Source organism: Mustela lutreola, chromosome 9 (genome assembly GCF_030435805.1).
Source record: "Mustela lutreola isolate mMusLut2 chromosome 9, mMusLut2.pri, whole genome shotgun sequence".
NCBI lineage: Eukaryota > Metazoa > Chordata > Mammalia > Carnivora > Mustelidae > Mustela > Mustela lutreola.
The window spans coordinates 66,382,781-66,402,596 of record NC_081298.1 but is presented as its reverse complement, the minus strand read 5'-3'; the positions used below and the strand labels follow the sequence as shown (position 1 = coordinate 66,402,596).

At 45.7% G+C, this 19,816-nt stretch overlaps 1 protein-coding gene across 1 annotated transcript in view; it reads left to right on the top strand.

Annotated features, from left to right (window-relative positions):
* SOCS5 (suppressor of cytokine signaling 5) overlaps positions 1-19,816 on the top strand; it is a 116,682-nt gene that overhangs the window by 81,298 nt on the left and 15,568 nt on the right. The window contains exon 2 of the transcript XR_009344804.1: positions 17,187-17,319. The gene's annotated coding sequence lies outside the window, so the exon portion shown is untranslated. The remainder of the gene's footprint in view (positions 1-17,186; positions 17,320-19,816) is intronic.

The following is a 19,816-nucleotide window of genomic DNA, read 5'->3' as shown; positions in this document are numbered from 1 at the left end:
CCAAGCCGATTTCCAAGTCTAAGTTCTTGCAAGTGTTTCTGGAGATGGCGACATTTGGCTAGAACATTGGAACTTGGCTGGTGTCTCAACAAGGACAACGACAGTATCTGGCCTTGTTGAGGCAGGACAACCTGGTGACATGGGGCTGAATACAGGATCAAGTGTGACAAGTCTGAAGGCAATCTGAACCTGGCCAACTCTGTAGGTTTTGTGTTTTTCTAGCCTGATGCAGCTTCCAAATATGTGATTTAGGATGCTGAAAACACTGGTTATTCCTGGGTTAATATGATGAAAGCAGGAATAAGAAAGTGTGGTCACTTCGAGGCTCTCTTGAGCAGGGCTGGGCTTCTTAGTCTCCTGACCCCAGGTTCCATGGGCTGCTCTGAGGCCATGTCAGCTTTAGCTCTGGCAGAATTCTGTGACCCTTCCAGCAGTTCTGATGCCCTATCTCAGAGCCTGTAGCCTGTTGCTTCCCAGGGGTGGTCCCAGGCCAGGGAACAGCTCCAAGCCATCCTGGCAGGGCTGTCTATGGAGCTGGAAGCAGGGGCCCTACCCCAACTCTGCTGACTCCAGATCCCTCCAGGCCTCACCCTGCTGCTCAGCCCCCACATTGAGCAGGGCCGGCCCTAAGGATGGGAGAACTCAGAGTCCCAGAGGGAGTCTGAGGTCTCCTGATTTGGGGTGGGGAGGTTGATCAATGCTCTTTCTACTCAAACACCTGCCAGTTTATCATGTCCAACACCTGCAGGGAATTGCAATTTGGCTTGACCAGCATTTCACTCTAACTTTCTGTTCCCTCCCAGGAAAGTGAGGAATTAACCAAGCAAATTATGAAACTTCTCTGCTGGAATCATACATAAAGGAAGATCTTTAATAAGAGAGTCATATATGGATCCTATGACCTTATGCCCAGTTCTACAAGAAGGCAAGAAGGACAATGTGAACTAATGTTCTTTTAGCTCATGTTCAGGCCTTCAAGGTCTAAGTCTGGCTATTGCCACATGGAAACTTTTTTTCTGTGAATTCTTTAATGTAAGGCCAATCTTGTTCACTCTCCAATGGCCCACTCCCATGAGAATCTGCCCCTCCTCCCCTTACAGGTACAACTACCTACCAGCATGGGATTCTGACCTGAGGTTACCTCTTCTGAGCCGTGGCCTGATTAAAAAAAGGTGATCCAGGACACGCTAAGATTTCAGGGCATAAGTATGAGAAACTAAGAGGTTGCTGACATTTGGAAATGGGAGCCAAAGCAGAAGGTTGTGGTGCCGAAAGGGGAGAGAAGTACATGCTTACCATGATGATCACATGTGGGCTGAGGTCCTGAAAGAGCCAGGGGCCAACAGCTAGAGGACCCAGTTCCTGGAAAAATGGGGAGTATAGCCTTAGCTCAGGATAAATTGCCCATCTCAGGTCCCAGCTCCCATGAGAGCCAGTTGAGTCAAGGCTCCCTTCCAGTAGTCACCATCCCTTCCACTTCGATCCTTGAGGGTTTAGTGCAAGAGTCCCACCTCAAGAGGGAGAGAGTCTGTTTCTGAAAGCTATCTGCTCATCAAGGGAAAGAGTTTAGATCATTTACATTTAATGTAATTGATAGAGTCAGGTTTATATCTACCATCTGGCTACTTATTTTCTATTTGTCCCATCTGTTCTTTGTTTCCTTTTTATTCTTTTTGTCTTCTTTTGCATTAATTGTACTTTTTTGGTATTCCATTTTATCCCCATTATTGACTTGCTAACTATATCATTTTGTTTTTTTTAGTAGCTTCTCTAGAGCTTGAAATAAATGTATCACAACCTAACTTCAAATAATATTACACTACTTCACATATCAGAACCTCCCAACCTCCCATACTTCCATTTTCCCTCTGTACTCTGTACTATTGTTGTCAGATGTTTTATTGCTGCATGTGTTATTAACCCCACAATACATTCTTTTGCTTTAAATCTTTTTTTTTTTTTTGCAAAAATTTTAAATGAGGGGGGATAAAAAGGTCTTTTATTTTTATCCACATATTTACCATTTCCCAGTCTCTCCAGTCTTTTGTGTTGATCCAGCTTTCCATCTGGCACCATTTTCCTACTGCCTGAAGAACTGTAATATTTTTTAAGTTCAGGCCTACTGGCAACAAATGCCCTCATCTTTTCATCTGTCTGAAAAAGTCATCATTTCACCTTCACTTTTGAATTATTTTTTTGCTAGATTTAAAATTCCGGGTTGACATTTTTTTTTCCTTTCAACACTTTAAGACGCATTCCACTGTCTTCTGGAGTGCATAGTTTCTAATAATAAGTCCGTGATTAATTTTCTCTGTTCCTTTGTACAAAATGTGTCTTTTTTCTCTGGGTGCTTTAAAGATGTTCTCTTTGTCACTGTTTTTCAGAAACTCAATCATATTGTGTAACACATTTGGATTTATATGTTTATAGTTCTCACCAAATTTGAAGGAAAAATATGGCCATAATTTCTTGAAACATTTTTTTTTCTGTTTCTTCCTCTTGTCTATCTGGAATTCCAATTTCATGGACATCAAACTGGTTGATATTATTGCACAGGTCACTGAGGCTATGTTGTACCCTTAAAATGTATGTATTTTCTTACATGTAAATTAAAACTAAATATAATTGACTGAAGTTAATAAGCTAATACATAGAAGCCCTCCAGCACAGTTGATGGCACATGATTAGTGCTTAATACATATTATTTCTCATCTCCCCAATACCACCCCTTTAATCCCCTTCTGTGCTGCAGCCCTTTTACACACTCTCAGCGTCTTACCTTTTCATAACCTTCTCCCTCTCCAAATTCTTCCTGCCCTTCAAGATGCAGCTTAAATCCCTCCACCTGAAATGCTTCCCACATTACTCTAGGTCACAGTTCAGAACTTTTAAAGCACTTGCTTTAAGTGCTTCCCCAAAAGCAAGTTGAAGCGTGATTGTGTAGTGAAATGTGCCATTCACAACTTACAGATGCTCCTGTGTTTTGCCTCACTTTTGGTTTTGAATTCCTCAGGACTGACTTCTACTTTTTACCCCCCTGTGTCCTTATCACTGCCTGCCCCAACACTGCTGGAAGGTGTTTCCCACTGTTACCTGGGATAGAGCCTCCACAGCTTGCTGGAGCCTGGCAGGTCTCCCACCCCTCACCAGTGCCTTCCTGGGGAGTGAGAGACTGCTCTAAAGAGATGATGTGGTGGTCTAAGGAAAATGGACTTTGGAGTCCAATCGTCCTGCTGTGAATCTCAGCCCTGCTGCTGCCTACCTGTGTGACTCTGCCCAAATTACTAAGCCAGACTGACCTGCATTTTCCTCATCAGTTTCATGGTTGTGTGTTGGACTGAGATGAGAGAGAACTGGGTCAGGCACCTGGCAATTGTCTGCCATCACTGAGAGATGGGTGCACGAATGCAGGACCAGGCCCCCTGCTTGGCCAGGGGTACATGAACCTGGTACTCATTTGGAGAGCACTTAGACCTGTGCATTTTTTTCTTTTCTTTTTTCCAGTCATGAACTCATTTCCCCAGAGACGAGATGAGAGAAACAGGCCATGTCGAAGGGCCCTGCATACCTCTCAAAAGTTTGCTGTGTTTCTTCAGCCCCATCCACACATCTGGTTGTACTTACTGATCTAAAAATGTAACCATCCTGCTTGCCATGTTCACATTTCAGAACATGGTGTGGCCCCAGGAGGAAAAAAAACTCATAAATATCATGCATTAAAAAAAATTTAATGCCATGCATTTATGCACTTCCAGAAGATGAAGGTCTAGGACAAAGAGCATAGCCCTCTGCAAGCAGCAGGCACCCAGACAGCTCAGTACACCAGGGTCCCAGGCCTTAAGACGAGGTCCTGGGGAAGGAAAAGCCCGCCAAAGCATGGAGGAGGACTTCCCAGGCAAGGAATCCAAAAAATCAAAGGCCTTATGACTGTCTGGTGAACGTTCACTTCCAAAGATGGGGAACAATAGCAAGGGGAGGCCAAGACTCAGGACACCTGATTCTTCCTTTGGACATCCTAAGTGACCAAGAGCATGCCACTCAGTGTCTCTGGGCCACTCTGACTCATCTGTACTGAATACTTACATCCCCACGGCAGTTGTGATTCTGTGAATGTCTCCGAAATAGGTGAGGCAGGGATATTTGTCTGTATTTGTATTTGCCCATGTTCTCAATGACTATAACCATGCCTGGCATGTAGTAGATACTCCATAATTTTTTTTAATACATGAATATTATAAGGTTGAGATCATAAGCCTTTACATAGATCTGAGCTTTGCCCTCAGCTACTATGCCATCAGGCGGGTAACTTCATCTCTGAGGCTCTAGTTTCCTTATTTGTAGGATAGCTAATGAGGCCTCCATGTGATGCTCAAATGGGATGGTTGTAAAGTTCATTGAGGGAGTGCTCAATAAACCGTAGCAATCAGTTATTTCAGCATCTACCACAATTCCTCTTATTTCAAAATGGCTGTAGGAATTTCCCCTCCTCTTTTGTTTCTTTTCCCCAGCCATCCACTCCCAGTAATGGTGCAGAGCCTGGCATTCCTCCCTCAATGGGCAGTCTCTGAGGATCAGACCAAAAGAACTGGCTGATACTGTAGTAGGAGATTAATTTCAGGTTAGAGCTGGATAAGGGATTTTACGCCTTGAGAGAAGTTATGAAAAGAGGTAAGGAAAATTTCCCCAGGAAATGTGTTGGAATACTATAGATGTTTTCATCAGTGACTGTCTCCTGTGTTGACCCATGAGGAGCAGTATGGGACTATATGACTTTCTACTTGGTGGCCTCTATAGGGTATGAACAACAACTCAAGGGTGTTGTGATAAGGCCAATGGGCTCAGTCAGAGATGCATGTGATCTACACAGCTACACAGTGACCAACTTTGAGGGTCTTTGAGGTTAAAGAGTTGCTAAAATGCATGAGCAGTTGCTCGAGGAAAGAATGAGAGAATGTAGAACCTTGCCTTGCCTACTGTCCAGTCAGCCCTGAGGCCTGGCTCTGAACAAAGGAATAAAGAAGGGCCCCACCAAACCTGCTTTTCCATGCAATTCACAAGTACTTGGTCTTTTAGGAACCTTCTTATAACCTTTATAGCCAACCTAAGGACACTCTGGAGCCTCACTAGTATTCCAGCACAACCTCAGTGTCAGGTCAGGTGAGGCCATTGGCCTGCAATGACCCCTTCTGTCCTCCTGCCCATTTCACCATGGGCTCCATTTGCAAGGGGAGAAGAGGAGTCACACTCTGGCTGGCCTGTGTCCTCCAGAGGCTTTCCCATAATGGCTGGAGACTGCCAACCATCCCCCAGCTCCCATATTCACTAAAGGAGCTGGGCTCTTGCTTCTTATTAGGAGAGCCTGGGAGGGGAGAAGGAAGAGGTAAAGGGGCATGTAGTGTCATGATTAAGGTTGGGACAGAAAAGAGAAATTTTCTCTATTTATGTGTTTTACCTATATTACCAGTTTTGTCTGTAGCGGTTGAAGATAGGAAGGTGATGACCTATGGCTGGCAGGTCGTGTGAAGAGAGAGGTTAAACTGAGCTGAGCGGAGGTTGAGCTGAGCTGACTGAGTTTAGTTGAGTTGAGCTGAATTGAGTGGAGCTCAGTTGAGTGGAGTTGATCTGAGCTAAGCTGAACAGAGTTGACCTGAGTTGAGCTGAACTGAGTGGAGCTCAGTTGAGCTAGGCTGAGCTGAGTTGAGTTGAGCTAAGTAGAATCAGAAGACAGATCCTACCCTCTTAGAATCCCCTGGAACAAGGCATCTATTCTGTGCAGAGATTGAGTTAGTTTTCCTTAAAACTGCTTCTGGCAACTGAAGCAGAGAAATGCTTGTGGAAAGAACATCCAGGAAGACCATCTCAAGATTCTCTGCTGGTTTCCAGAAGCAACACTCCCACAGGTGTCCCCCTGAAGCTCCTCACTCCAGCCAGTCCCTGGGCTGCCCCCATTTCCACTGTGTCTTTCTGTCCCTGCTCTTCATTTCCACTCCTCCTCTCCACTCTCACTCCCCCCTCCCATAGGAATGACCTCCTAGTACCTTCTCCAGGAGGCTTTCTGAAATAACCCGGTGCCATCTAGAGCTTCTGTATCTACCTATGTAACACCTTATACTGATTTCTGTCCTCCATTTGTTGTGTCACTGTGGGTTCTTCCCCCTGAATAATTATAAATGCTATGAAGGAGAGATTTGTAATTCCTTAGAGTCTCCCAGAGCAGAGCCCAGTATACAATAGGTGCTCAATAAATGCTTCTTGCATGAATGCTTGAGAGGCTGTATTAGCTCATATCCTAAGATACACTTTAATAAAGTTTGTGTCATAACTGGGTGAGCTTTGTACATTCAACCTATATTTTAATGTTAATTCTGAGAAATTTTCTGTTTTTCTGGCTCCAGGCTTTGGATGCTTTGAGACTGCTGAAGAGCTCTGGACTAGGAATAGGCCATTAGGCCTGGGTCCCCGCCTGCCATTAATTAGTGTACACTCTAGAGTAAGTCAGATAATGTTTCTCCACTTCCCTGTCTGTGCTATGGGTCATCATCTGCTCTTACAGAATGTTGTGAGCAGAGAACAGGACAGAGTTTTGAAAGAGCTTTGGTGAATGCTGAGTAAATGAAGGAGGCCATTATTCCAAGGGGCTCATGAGGGATTCATTCAAAAATCTTTACTGATCATCTCCTCTGCATCAGGTATTAGGAAGAAAAATATAAACGTGCTTCAGACCTTGACCTTGGGAACCTAAGAAGAGATTCAAACATTAGCAATAGATAAGTGTTACAGTGAAGTGCCAAGAACATAGGGGGAGGAGGGAGAAAGGCATCTGGGAGTGTGGAAGGGAGTGGCATCAGAAGAGGCCTTGAAGAAATGATCCGCTGTCTCTGGAAAGAAAGGCCCATGGGCAGTAGCGCCCTCCTGGCAGTGTGTGGAAGGCTGAAGGTTTGGACGGGAGAAGTGAATGGGGCTCTGTGACCACAGCAAAAACCAAGCTGGCTGATGAGGCTGTGGGGGAGGGATTGGAGACTCAAGAAGGCAGCAGGGCCGGGGAGCTGGCTGCTGCTGGCCAGTGCGGGAGTTGAGGGGGAAGACAAGAGACAAGCCGGTGTTGGGGAGAGGAGGTTTCAGATCTCCTGTGGGCCTTTGGCCAGGTGTAGGCAGGCAATGCCTGGAGCCACTGGGCGAGCCGGGAGGCCAGGCCCCTCAGGGTGCTCTGCAGGAATGACACAAGCACAGGGTCTGGTCCTCCCCAGTCTTGAGGAGCACCTAAGACAGAGATGGCCGCAGGAGACCTCAGTGTCTTGGAGGGTAGGGCGTGGGAAGGAGCCCCAGGGCGAGATTATTCTCCTGCTCTTCAAATATGTCAGGCCCTTTGTACCTCGGTGATTCTGTGCTGGCTTTCCATCTGTGAGTGAGCAGGATTGTTCCTGCCTCTTATCCTCCGGTCCCAGCTCCCACGTCACTCCCCAGGGGCTCTCCTTGCCCAGAGGTCCTTCTCACTATTCTTTCTTTATATGGTCCCATTAGTTTCTTTCACAGCACTGACCCCAGTTGTCCTTACTGGCTTTTCTGGTCTGTCTCTCCTGCACTGAAGTGTCAATTCCGTGAGAATAGGGACTTCGTCTCTCACTCCGAGGTAGTGCTGTTGCCTGGTGTCCAGGGTCTGGTACGCAGTAGGTGCTTAATAACTGACTGATGGTTTGGCTATGCAGCATGACTTAAAGAGCATTGAATTTAAGCATGCGGTGTCATCTCTGGGTTCAAGCAGGGATCGACATTCCCCATGGTAAAGATTGAGAAACCCAGAGCTCATTGTTAGTCTTAAGGTTGTGTCCCATTAAATTTCACAGTCAGGGACCAGGAGAGTCAGCAACAAAGCCCCAAGGCTGAAATTCTGGCTCTGCGTGCCCCTCCCCCAACTCAAGTACAGAGCATCAAGTCCTAAATCCTGAATCTTAAATCCAGCCTGCTCAAAGGACACAAGCTTGCATATAAGGATCTCCCACGTATCCCAGGCAGCCATGGAAAATGGGAAGAAGAGGCTTCAATGGGCAGAAGCTGTCATCAGCTTACTTAGCAATACATGTATTTTTTTTTTTAAATAACAGATTTAAATAAGTAATGCAAACTGTGAAAATCTGTGGTTAAAAATGAAAGGGGAGGGGTGGGAATAAAGAATCTAACAGATGGTTGCCAGGCCTCCCTTGTTGACAGGTGGGATAGAATCATCTGCATGAGCACATCTTTGAAGGGCTTCTTTTTATTGGCCCATCTACTGGTAATACTGCAGCGTGAGCCCAGCCCAGAGTGGCCCTGAGAAGGAGGCCCTATGGCTTGGCTGTGCCTCACCTCTGGCTACAGTGTTGCCCCCTTACCAAAAGGAGAAAGAAAATTCTACATGCCTAGTCAAAAGCGTGGAGGTCAGCCAAAGCCCTTGGGGTAGCCAAGTCACAGAGCACACACACACACATCACTTCTTGTAGCCCCTTGGCCTTCTCCCTCTCTGCTCTGCTCACACCCGCTCTTTTAGTCCAGGATTTGTGCGGTGCTGGGGAAATCCTGCCTGGTCCACTAATTGGTTCATGTGGGAGAGCCACGTGCCTCTGCCAGACCATAACCCCTCAGAGGTAGGAACCAGCCGGTGTCTCCAGCATCCCTGTGGCCTGTCACAGGCCTCCCGCGTCTGAGGTGTTCCCATGGGTCCGGGGCAGTCATCCCCATTTCCCACCATGGACATGGGTTTGAGGCCAGGCTCCACAGGCAGGGCTGCTCATCCTCAGTCTTCTGCCTCTCTGTGGTGCCACTGTGAGTCGCCAGCTGGGCTGTGTGAGTGCGGAAGGCTGGACCAGACACTGGTGCTGAGTGAACCGGAGTGTGCGGGTAGTCCACAAAGCCCTGTGGGGTGGTGGGAGCTCTCCTAGGAATCCACTCGTAGTCTCAGGGCCGCCTGCCATTCGCTGAGCACTTGGACCAGGCACTGTGTTAAACCCCTTTTGTGCAGAACCGTATTAAACCATCACGCACCCTATGAGGTGTGCTGTGTCGCCACCATCATCATCGACCCTCATTCATTGTACAAGGAACCAGAGACACGAAAAGGGCGAGGAACTTGCCCAAAGCCACCGGGTCAGCAGTTGAGCCAGGATGCAGTCCCACTCCCCACTTTCTGCTCCAAGCCCTTCTGGGCGGGGGCCATAGCCCACAGGCGACCCAGACCTCACCTGCCCCACAGTCCCACCTGGGCAGAGGCCCCAGGTGCATGACGGTTAGGTGGGGTAGGAGGTGCCTCTTGGTGGCATGGTGGTGGCTCAAGTCCTGGTCCTCTCTGGCTTCTCATCAGTAATATAGGGTTTGCAATAGAAGCTACCTCCCAAAGTACTTGGGAAGATAACATGGGCTAATATGTGTAAAAGGCTTAGAAGGGGGCCTGGCAGTGGATGCATTCATGAAATGTGAGACTGTCACTATTATTGAGAACATGATGGTTCCAACTGGAACATTCCAGGTGTCTGTCTGACCCGCAGTCTCTGCTCCCGGAGATCATGCATTGACTTCCAATATCCGGTCTTTTTTGAACTTGTCCCTCCACATCTCATTCTTGCACCTTCTTTTCTCCACCTCCCAGCCCTGACATGCCACCGAATCTATTTAATTCATTCTAATGCTCGGAGCCCCAGATCCCCGAATATGACAGATTGGGGGTGGGGGCGGAGGCAGAGAATGGAGGAGCTTGTGTAATAAGACATAAATAAACTTTCACATGCCTCGGGTTTTTTTTTTTTTAATTGCAGATTTTATCCTGTCACGGGGCAAATTTTGCCTTGCCTTCTCTTGGATCAGCGGGAAGACATTTTATTCCCGCGTCTCTCCCCAGCACGCAGCACACAGTAGGTGCTCGAAGGGTGGTGACGTGTTGGGTCCTGTTGGGCCAATGTTTCTGCCACGTGCTGCTGGCTCTAAGGCCTCACAGGCGCTCCCTCGTTGTTGCACTGCTACCATCAGCAAAGCTCCAGGCTGGGCCAAGGACAAGCACCCAGATGTCTGGCTTATGAAGGAAACGTGTTCAGGCCTCTTGACGGACACAACGTTTTAACCCCTTAGCTTGATCTCTGTGGCTCCTTGTTGTTCACCCTTACTTCTGGCATCACTGGCCTCTAACGTTCAAGAAGGGGGTTTCAACAGAAACTTTCAGCTTGGTGGATGGTGGGGCACAGGTGAGAGTGGTAAAGCTTATTAGCCCATGCCTGTGGGGACTTCAGTGTTTGATTTGAACCTCGTGAAGAAATCCCCCAAAGTGTCTACAGACATCTCTCTCATGTCTGGAAAGGCCTTCTTCGGGTTACCTCCCCGAGGAGTCCAATGTAAAAACTGCAAATCATGGAGGCTTAACCCATCACACCCATGTCATAGTCAGAGAGGCCAGGGTTCAAATCCATGTCTCAGCATTTGCTGAGTGAATTCCTTACTTTTTGCACCACAGGTTCCTCGTTGACAGGACAGGGTTAGAATCCAACCCCAGTGGGCTGTGAGGAGATCACTGGGTTTGGTGGAACTGTCCTCACTCTTATGTCCTGCTGAGCCCAGGCCACTGAGGAAAGAAGAATTTTGAGGGAGAGAGGAGAGGAAAAAGAAACAGAGGAAGGTTGCTTCTGGATTGTGTTAGGCCCTGCGTGGGACAGGGTGGTGGGCGGAGGCTGGGAAGGGAGAGAGCCATTTACCGGCACAGTCAACAAACAAGGATTGAGGATATAAAGCAAGGCATTGTGCTAAGTGCTGAGGAAGTAAAAAGGAATTTGAATTTCTAAGTTATACCCCTTCTACTTCCAAAGAGAATTTGAAGGTGACTCACAATAAAAACCACACATGCAGCAAGATCACTGAAATAGAAAATCAAGTCCATGGAAATGAAGAAAAGAAACCAGTGTTATCACCATGAGCCTAAGTCTTGTGTGCATTCCGTCATGTAGTCCAGCAAACCCATTTTACAGAGGAGAAAGACAAGAACAACGAGGCATGCCCAGGGCAAGGGCAGATGCGATGGGCATGACACCTGGAGCCCATGACAGTTTTAGGAGCCCATGAAAAGGTTTTAAAATTTCTTATAAAATCAGAGGAAAAAGAAGAAAGCTTAAGTTGAAAAAAAAGTTTTAATATGTAATATTAATGTATTCTCTTTTTTAAAAAAGATTTTATTTATTTGTTTGACAGAGACAGTGAGAGCAGGAACACAAACGGGGGAGTGCAAGAGGCAGAAGCAGGCTCCCAGCCGAGCAGGGATCCTGACATGGGTCTTGATCACAGGACCCTGGGATCATGACCTGAGCTGAAGTCAGACACTTAACAACTGAGCCACCAGGCACCCCAATATTAATGTATTCTTTATACCAACATTAGTTTTTACTTAAATTGGTAAATTTAGACAAATTAGTCTAAAATTAGACTGGAATTAGATTCCAATCTAACTCAATCACTAAGATGGTCTTAAATAACTTGTATGACTCAAGTGAATCTCAACCTTTGGGAGACTACTTTCTCTGCTTCTGAACCCAGTATGGCCAATGGTTGTGACCAGCTCCTCGTGGCAGCTGGGAGAGGGTCTTTGAGTCCCTGCGACCTACGCTGGATTCTCACTGCCCTCCTCCGCAAGAGGCTGGACTAGCCCACTTCCTGCACTGGTGACCACCTCAGTGGGATGGACCCCATCTGGCTTTCTGGGGTGCTATGCCTGGATGCATCCCTGGAACCCATGGTCCCTGCCTGTTGTGCGAGTGAGCACTTGGCACCTGCTCTGGCGCTATCTCATGCTTCCCTAGCTACCGCTTCCTGCTGCTCCTCCATGTCATTACATGGCTGCTTCTCCGGGACTTGCACTCTTCCCCCACCTGCACAGGTAAGGGATCCCTGGCCCAGACACTAACTGTCGCCTTCATACTTTTCTGGATGCTTCGGGAACTCCCAGAGTGCCAGATTGTGTGTGGGAAAGGTGGTGGAGGCAAGAATGGTGGCAGCAGAGAAAAACCTTGGTGTATGACCCATCTGTTCTCTCTACCCCCATCTCCTGCTCACGGTCTAGCAGAATAGAAGGAGCAGGTGTTCCCTCTTCGTTTTCTCAGAACTAGTCGGGCAGACCCAACTCTTACATGAGAGCTAAAGGAATTTAGAAAACCCTTTCCTTTAACCATGACCACATTTCATCCAAGAGACTTGCTATTGATGCAGACAACAATCTCGTCTGAATGAGTTGAGCTGATATTTTATATGCCTCCCTCAAACCTCATGCCCCAAACATTGCTTCGGGGGACCAGAAACCCCCGAACAACAAGATTTATAGTATATGAAAATCCATCTAAAAGTGTTTACCCCGTTGCAGAAACCTAACTGTTCAACAGGAGAAACCAACTATGCTGATATTAAATTTCAAAAGAAATGCTCAGTTGACCCTAGAACAACAGGGGATTGGACCGCATGGGTCCACTTATATGTGGGCTTTTTACAATAGGGGACTGTAAATGTATTTTCTCTCATGATTTTCTTAATAACATTTTGTTTTATGTAGCTGACTTTCTTGTAAGAATGCAGAACTTATTACATATAACATACACAATATGTGTTAATTGACTGTTTCCGTTATCAGTAAGGCTTACGGTGAATGGTAGGCTATTGGTAGTTAAGTTTTGGGTCGTCAAAAGTTGTTTGTGAATTTTTGACTGCATGGAGGGTTGGCATCTCTCACCCCACATTGTTCAAAGGTCTGTTATATCTGTGCCTCCTTCCTGTACAAGGAAGATGGAACAACATGGAGAACATGAGCCTCAATTCTTGTTTCGTAAACTTTCATCCAATAGCTGTTTGTTTTATCACCTTCATAAAGGTAGAATATTAGGTATTGGTAGTGAAAGAGGGCTAGTCAGGTGAGCCCAGTTGTGCTGCACCTGGTGTCCTTACCACTGGATGCAGCTTGGAGACCCCAGAGAAGATAGCACAGCACAGCATGACTGGTCTTTTAGGCAGGGGTTAGACTAGGGGGAAAAGTCATTATCCTCCTCTACCTCCTTGAAGGAGAACAAGGAGGGGTTTTTTTTTATTTTTAAATTTTTTTTAAATAAACATATAATGTATTATTAGCCCCAGGGGTACAGGTCTGTGAATCGCCAGGTTTACATACTTCACAGCATTCACCATAGCACATACCCTCCCCAATGTCCATAACCTCAACCCCCTCTCCCACCCCCCTCCTCCCAGCAACCCCCAGTTTGTTTTGTGAGATTAAGAGCCTCTTATGGTTTGTCTCTCTCCCGATCCCATCTTGTTTCATTTATTCTTTTCCTACCCCCCAAACCCCCAACGTTGCATCTCCATTTGAACAGGGAGAGTTTTTTTTTTTTTTAAAGATTTTATTTATTTATCTGACAGAGAGAAATCACAAGTAGATGGAGAGGCAGGCAGAGAGAGAGAGAGGGAAGCAGGCTCCCTGCCGAGCAGAGAGTCCGATGCGGGACTCGATCCCAGGACCCTGAGATCATGACCTGCGCCAAAGGCAGCGGCTTAACCCACTGAGCCACGCAGGCGCCCTGAACAGGGAGAGTTTTAAGAAAGAAAGAACACATAGCCAACCTCTCATTCATAACAGGTTTTTTTGTTTTGTTTTGTTTTGTTTTGTTTTTTTAATTCATGTTTCAAAATGTGAACCAGAAATAGTTTGAGACTTTGGGGAGGAACTGACTTTTGGGAGTAAATGATTTCCATAAGTATGACGTATTGAAGAATAAGAGATCAAACTCTTAAGATCTTCTGATTCAGACTGGGCGTATGCAACTATTGAAGACCTGGATACAAATCATGACTCTTATTCTGGACTGGGAGAAAGACTCCAGAAGGCTGAGTAGCTGCCTTATCCAGAAAGAATATGATCATGAGGAAAATCAAGATTTGGGGGTTGGAAGGCACTCAAGAGATCGTCTTGTCCAACCACTGCCTTTGAGATGGAAAACAAGACAAGAAGTGTCACCATTTCTATCAACATTGTGCTGGAAGTCCTACCCATTTCAGTAAAAAAGAAAAAAAAAAAGTAAGGGCTAAGATTGAGAAAAACATAAACAAAACTTTGAATATGTACAAATAACATTATGTGAATAAAACCCCAAGGGTCTACTAATATTACTTGACTAATAAGAGAGTTTTGCAAGATTGCTGGGTATAAAAGAAACATACCTAAAATGAGTTTTTTTTCAATACATGGACAATAAACATGAGACAATGAAATTTTTTAAAAAGTGATAATTTACACTTTCATCAAAAATGAGGTATTTATGACTGAGTCTAATAAAATGTTAGACTTTAGGAAAATTATGAATTAAGCAGAAATTTCATTTCCAAACTCATTGAAGATTATTACAAACACAAATAAAGTACCCTTTTAAAAGTGTCCCAAATTGAATCAAAGGCACATCATCGAAGTAAAATACTTGTGACATTAATAATTCATTTAGGTTGTATTTCCCATTATTCCAATATTCCATTATTCCACTATTTAAACATCTTTTTTAAAGATATGAAATAATGTGGTTTGTTTGAGTACAACCACAGTTATAAAGTAGAGGAACTTAAGACAAAGACCAAATCTGCTTCATAAACAGGATGAGGCAATCTAATCACCACACAACATGAATCTTCCAAACAAGTTTGCTAAGAAACAGCTCCCATACTTAGTGTTACAAGTAAAACAATCTTCTCATTTAGAAAAATCACAACATCATTTGATTAATAAAGTCTATTCTTCCCCCAGTTTTCAACTTGCTTATTTTCATTTAGAAACTGTTATATTCAAAAGAAAAAAACAAGTTTTGTTATGGGATAAAATCTTAGGAACAACTAAAGAAATACTCAATTTTTAAATAAAGATTTATTTATTTGTTTGAGAGAGAGAGAGCACAAGAGAGCAGACTTGGAGCTGGAAATCAGGACCATGAGATCAGGACCTGAGCCAAAATCAAGTCAGACACTTAACGGACTGCACCACCCAGTGCCCCCAAATACTCAAATTTTTAACAAAAAGGTTTCCCTTCCCAAAATGTAAGCACCAGTAAATAAAATAATTCATACATCCAGTAAATAAAACAATTTCTATTCCAAGTATAGAAACACAGTAATTTGCTTATGAAAGAGGTGTTGTGTATTTGGTGGTAACATTCTTGTTGGTTTTAAACATAAAAACACTTTACCAAAAGAATGAGGCCATTATTATTTAAAGTATCCTCCTTCACCCAGTTTCCTTATTTGAAGAAACTCATGAACTTCTGTAGAATTTTGGCTCTAGGACCAGGCCACAAGAAAGGTGTGAAATATCTAAAAGTCATTTGTCTGGAGAAGCATTTTCTTGAGACTTGGAGGCAGTCAGTCATTCACCGCTTTACACTTAAAAGCATGCCTCAGCGAACTTCTTTCCAGCCTTTAGGATAAAGGATCCTTTAGGATAAAGGATCTCCAGGGGCCCAGATCCTGGGATCTGGAGGTGCTGCTTCCTACCTACCTACCTACCTAGTTCTTATGGTTGTCTACCTACCAGCAAGCATTCCGCATACAGCACTGTTGAAGCTCTGCAGCTGCCTGCCAGACCTTGACCCTCTCCACACTGGCCTCCAGCTGGAGCGGCTCCATAAAGTGCTGTGGGGCATTCACGTTGGCCCCAGAAGACATGGCAGCAGTATGGGGCTCCAAGGGCCTGTAGGCTAGACTTCTATAAAAAAAAAATATTAAACTTTATTGAGAGACATTAAGGGATGCTGTAAGGAATGCAGAGGTATACTATCTTCATGAATGGATGAGTTGCAGTATAAAGATGTCCTTTCCCACAAATTTATATGTGGGTTCAATGCATTCCAATCAAAATCCCAACCCATGATTGCATGTAGGATTTGGTAGACTTGTTGTCAAATTCAGAGGAGAGTGCAATAAGAAGAAGAAAAACAAAGTGAAGGAATTGTCCTACCAGGAATTACGACTTACTATAAAGTTATAGTAATTCAGACACTGTGTCATCATAGGCGTAGAGAAATAGATCAGTGAAACCTAAGAGAGAGCCCGTGAACAGATTCACGTGTATAGGGATACTTGACATATGATAGAGGTTGGATTACAGAGCACTGGGGAAAAAGAAAAAGACTTTTTAAAAATGATGCTGCAATAAAAGAGTGGAGGAGGTTTTGCCTGGATGGCTTAGTCAGTTAAGCGTCTGCCTTTAGCTCAGGTCATGATCCCAGGATCCTGGGATTGAGCCCCACATTGAGCTCCTTGCTCCTTCCTCTCCCTCTGCCTACTGCTCCCCCTGATCGTGCTCAGATAAATAAATAAATAAATAAACAAATAAATAAATAAAATCTTAGAAAATAGGGGCACCTGGGCAGCTCAGTTGATTAAGCATCTGCCTTCAGCTTGGGTCAGGATCCCAGGGTCCTGGGATCCAGCCCTGCATCAGGCTCTCTGCACAGCTGGGACTCTGCTTCTCCCTCACCTTCTCCCTCTGTGATCTCTCTCACATTTGCTTTCTCTCAAATAAGTAAGTAAGTAAGTAAATAAATAAATAAATAAATTTTTTAAAAACCTTACAGAATAAATAAAATGAAAAGTTTAACAAGAATGAGTCATTAAAAAGAACAATGAATTTTATTTTATTTTTTTTTAAAGATTTTATTTATTTATTTGAGAGAGAGACAGTGAGAGAGAACATGAGCGAGGAGAAGGTCAGAGGGAGAAGCAGACTCCCCATGGAGCTGGGAGCCCGATGTGGGACTCGATCCCGGGACTCCAGGATCATGACCTGAGCCGAAGGCAGTCATCCAACCAACTGAGCCACCCAGGCGCCCCAAGAACAATGAATTTTAAAAAGAGTGGTTAGGAAATGTGTTATAAAGGAAGTAAGTCCCTTGTAGGTTCTTTACTGATCACTCCAACACGCATGGACATTGCACTTGGGGATGCATATGAAATGAAAGGATTTATTATACTTGCATCCTAGAAGAAGGCAGCAGGGCAGGCTACACAAAGTCAATTATATCTCAATTGAGAAAAAAAGAATGCGTACAGTAAGTGTTTATTTACCGAGCATAAAGATCAGCTACACAACTAGCTTAAACTGTATGAAATGGCTATCATCCGACCATTTTGTCTCTTACGTCTTTCCCTAATATTTTCAGGGTGCGTACAGAGAGGTAAAACCATCAAGGAAAGCAAGGTAATGGTGACCAGAAAAGTCCGAATCACGTCACCTCTGTGGAGAAGGGAGGGAGATTTCATCAGGAGACGTGTGGAGCGGGGGATGCTTCACAGGTAAGCGACTATTTCTTGATCTCATGGGCGGTTGCAGAGATACTTTCTTTATAGGTACTCTTTAAACTCTGAATAAGTTTTGCGCATTTACAAAACAGTATTTTCTTTTGAAAAGTAGATGCCAGATCTGCATCAGGGCTCTGTCGCTGACCAAGTCCTGTATCTCCCAGTGGGGGCGCAGAGTGCAGGGTGGCTACTGCTGGAAGCCGGGAGCCACACCCCCCGCACCCCACTCTGTTACAGGTGACCTGTAACAGTCACCTGGCGTGGTTGATTTGTCTTGTTTTGGTTTTCCTGGATAACGATTGCTAACACCCTTATTATTCCATTTATCATGATAGATTCTAATAACTGTTTATGTGTGCTTACCCTACAGAAAGTGTGCCCCTTGAGGGCAAGGCCTGAGCTCTTTCTGTTGACCCCTTAAGAGCAGAGTGCCTGGCACACTCTAGATACTCAATTAAAAGTCCCTGAAAGGGCAGACTCTAGATGAATGGACGGACGGACAGAACCGACAGACAGATGGACAGAGCTCTTACTGGTCATAGGTCTTTGATGGGATTTTATTTGCAGGACGAGTGGAGAGATTTTTTAAACCAAACGTGGGGAATAGAGGGGGTTTGTATGTGTAAATGTGCTGGTGTGGTAAAACCGTCGAGAGCGTACTTAGTGATGTAGTGAGGGGGACAGTGCGTGCTGTATTCTGAATCCTCAGTTCTGTGCCCATCGAATTAGGCTGCTGGGACTCGCCCCCCCACACAAGGCCTGCTGCTTCCTTGCACAGCTCTGGGGCAATTACTCACTTGTGTTTGGGGTAAATAGGAGTCGCAGACTGGTGCAATGAGGAAGCTCAGAACTGGCCTTTGCTGGGGAGGCCTGGAGGGTCGGCACCAGGAGGGCCCAGGAGGGGGATGGTGGGAAGTTGCCCCCCACCTCCACCACCAAGGGCTGGTCCTCCGCATGCCTGCCTTGCCCCCTCAGTCTTAGAGGTTGAGCACTTAGATGATGAGTTTTGGGGGACATGTTCCTTTCTCGTTCTCTTTCTTTCCTTTTTCTCTTCCTTCTTGCCTGCTTTCCTCTCTTCTGCCCTCCTGTCTTTTCTCTCTTCCTCTTTCCCTTCTTTGCTTCTCTGTTGTCCCCTCCCCCTTTCTCTGGCTCTCCCTCTCCCTCCCAACCCCTTCACCGGGCAGTCTTTCTAGTCCTCTGTTTCTATCTCTGTCAGTCAGATGGACCCAGTGGTGAAGAAACCCAAACACGTTCGCTGTTCTCCCCTCTCCTCCACAGGAGACCGACTCAGACTGCAGTTCTTAGGAGGCTGAATTGCCTCAGGGCCCTTCCCCCTGGGTACTCTCCACCTCCCTCCCCTGCAGGCCTTGGACCCCTCTGGGTGGCCTGGAACCTGCTCCACCAGGCAACCATGAAGCCCCCAGGGACTGGCCCAGGGCCCCTTCCCAAGGCCAGAGCAGAGGCCATCTCTTACTTCTAAATGTATCCACCCTTAACTCCAAGAGTGAACGTCCCTGCCCACCCCCAGCCCCCGCCTGCCTTTCTGGACCCCATAATAGAAACGAACACAGAGTTTGGCTGCCCTTCTTTTCACCCCAAAGAAGGGCTGCTTTTGCAATAAGGGCATTAGAATATTGTCGTCTGCCAGGAACGCATAGACCTTTTTTCTCCAGTGCCTGCTCTGGGCTGATCTGGTCTGATTGACAGGAGAGGTAGACGTGACAGCGATGGAAGGAGGAGGGCGGGAAGGGGACTGGAGAGGTGGAGTCTGCGAGGGTAGAGGGAAGCAGACGGAGAAGGAAAGATCAAGTTCCAGCATTTTCAAATTGGTGGAGGGCATAGAAGACCCTCTAGCAGGCTGCCCCAACACACATACCACCCATATTTCAGAGGAGGAACCTGAGGTCTTAGAGACAAAAAGAGATTTGCTCTCATCCTGCAATGGTCATCGGCAGAGTCTGGACCAGCAGGCGGGTCTCTTGACTCAGATCCCAGCCCAGTACCGCCCCTCGGCCTGACTCAAGGCAGAGAAAATTGACTGTCTTGGCAGCAAAATGAAACCTTTTGATTTACGAGGAATTCTGAGATATCTTCCAGTTGACAGTCTTTGGAGAATTGCACAAGCCCACACTTTTGTGGAGGCAGCATTTAATGAAACGAACACATGAGTTATTCATTTTTCATTAAGGATGACATGCGGGGAGAGTCCATGTCTAAGGAGGAAAAATGGGTCCTGGCCTGGGGCCCCACAGTCCCAGGTCCCAGGGAGCGCTTGTTTCAAGACACAGGGAAGGGCAGGAGGTGGAGGAGTAAACACCTTCCAGACACTTACTGTCATGTTCATTGGCTCGTGCAATTCTCATAGGGATCCAGAGCTAGGTACCGTTGTCCTAGCATTGCAGATGAGAAAACTGAAGCTCAGAGGCGGCAAGTAATAAGTCCAGTGTCACCCAGCTAGTGAGAAACAGAGCCAAAATTGAAATCCCAGGCT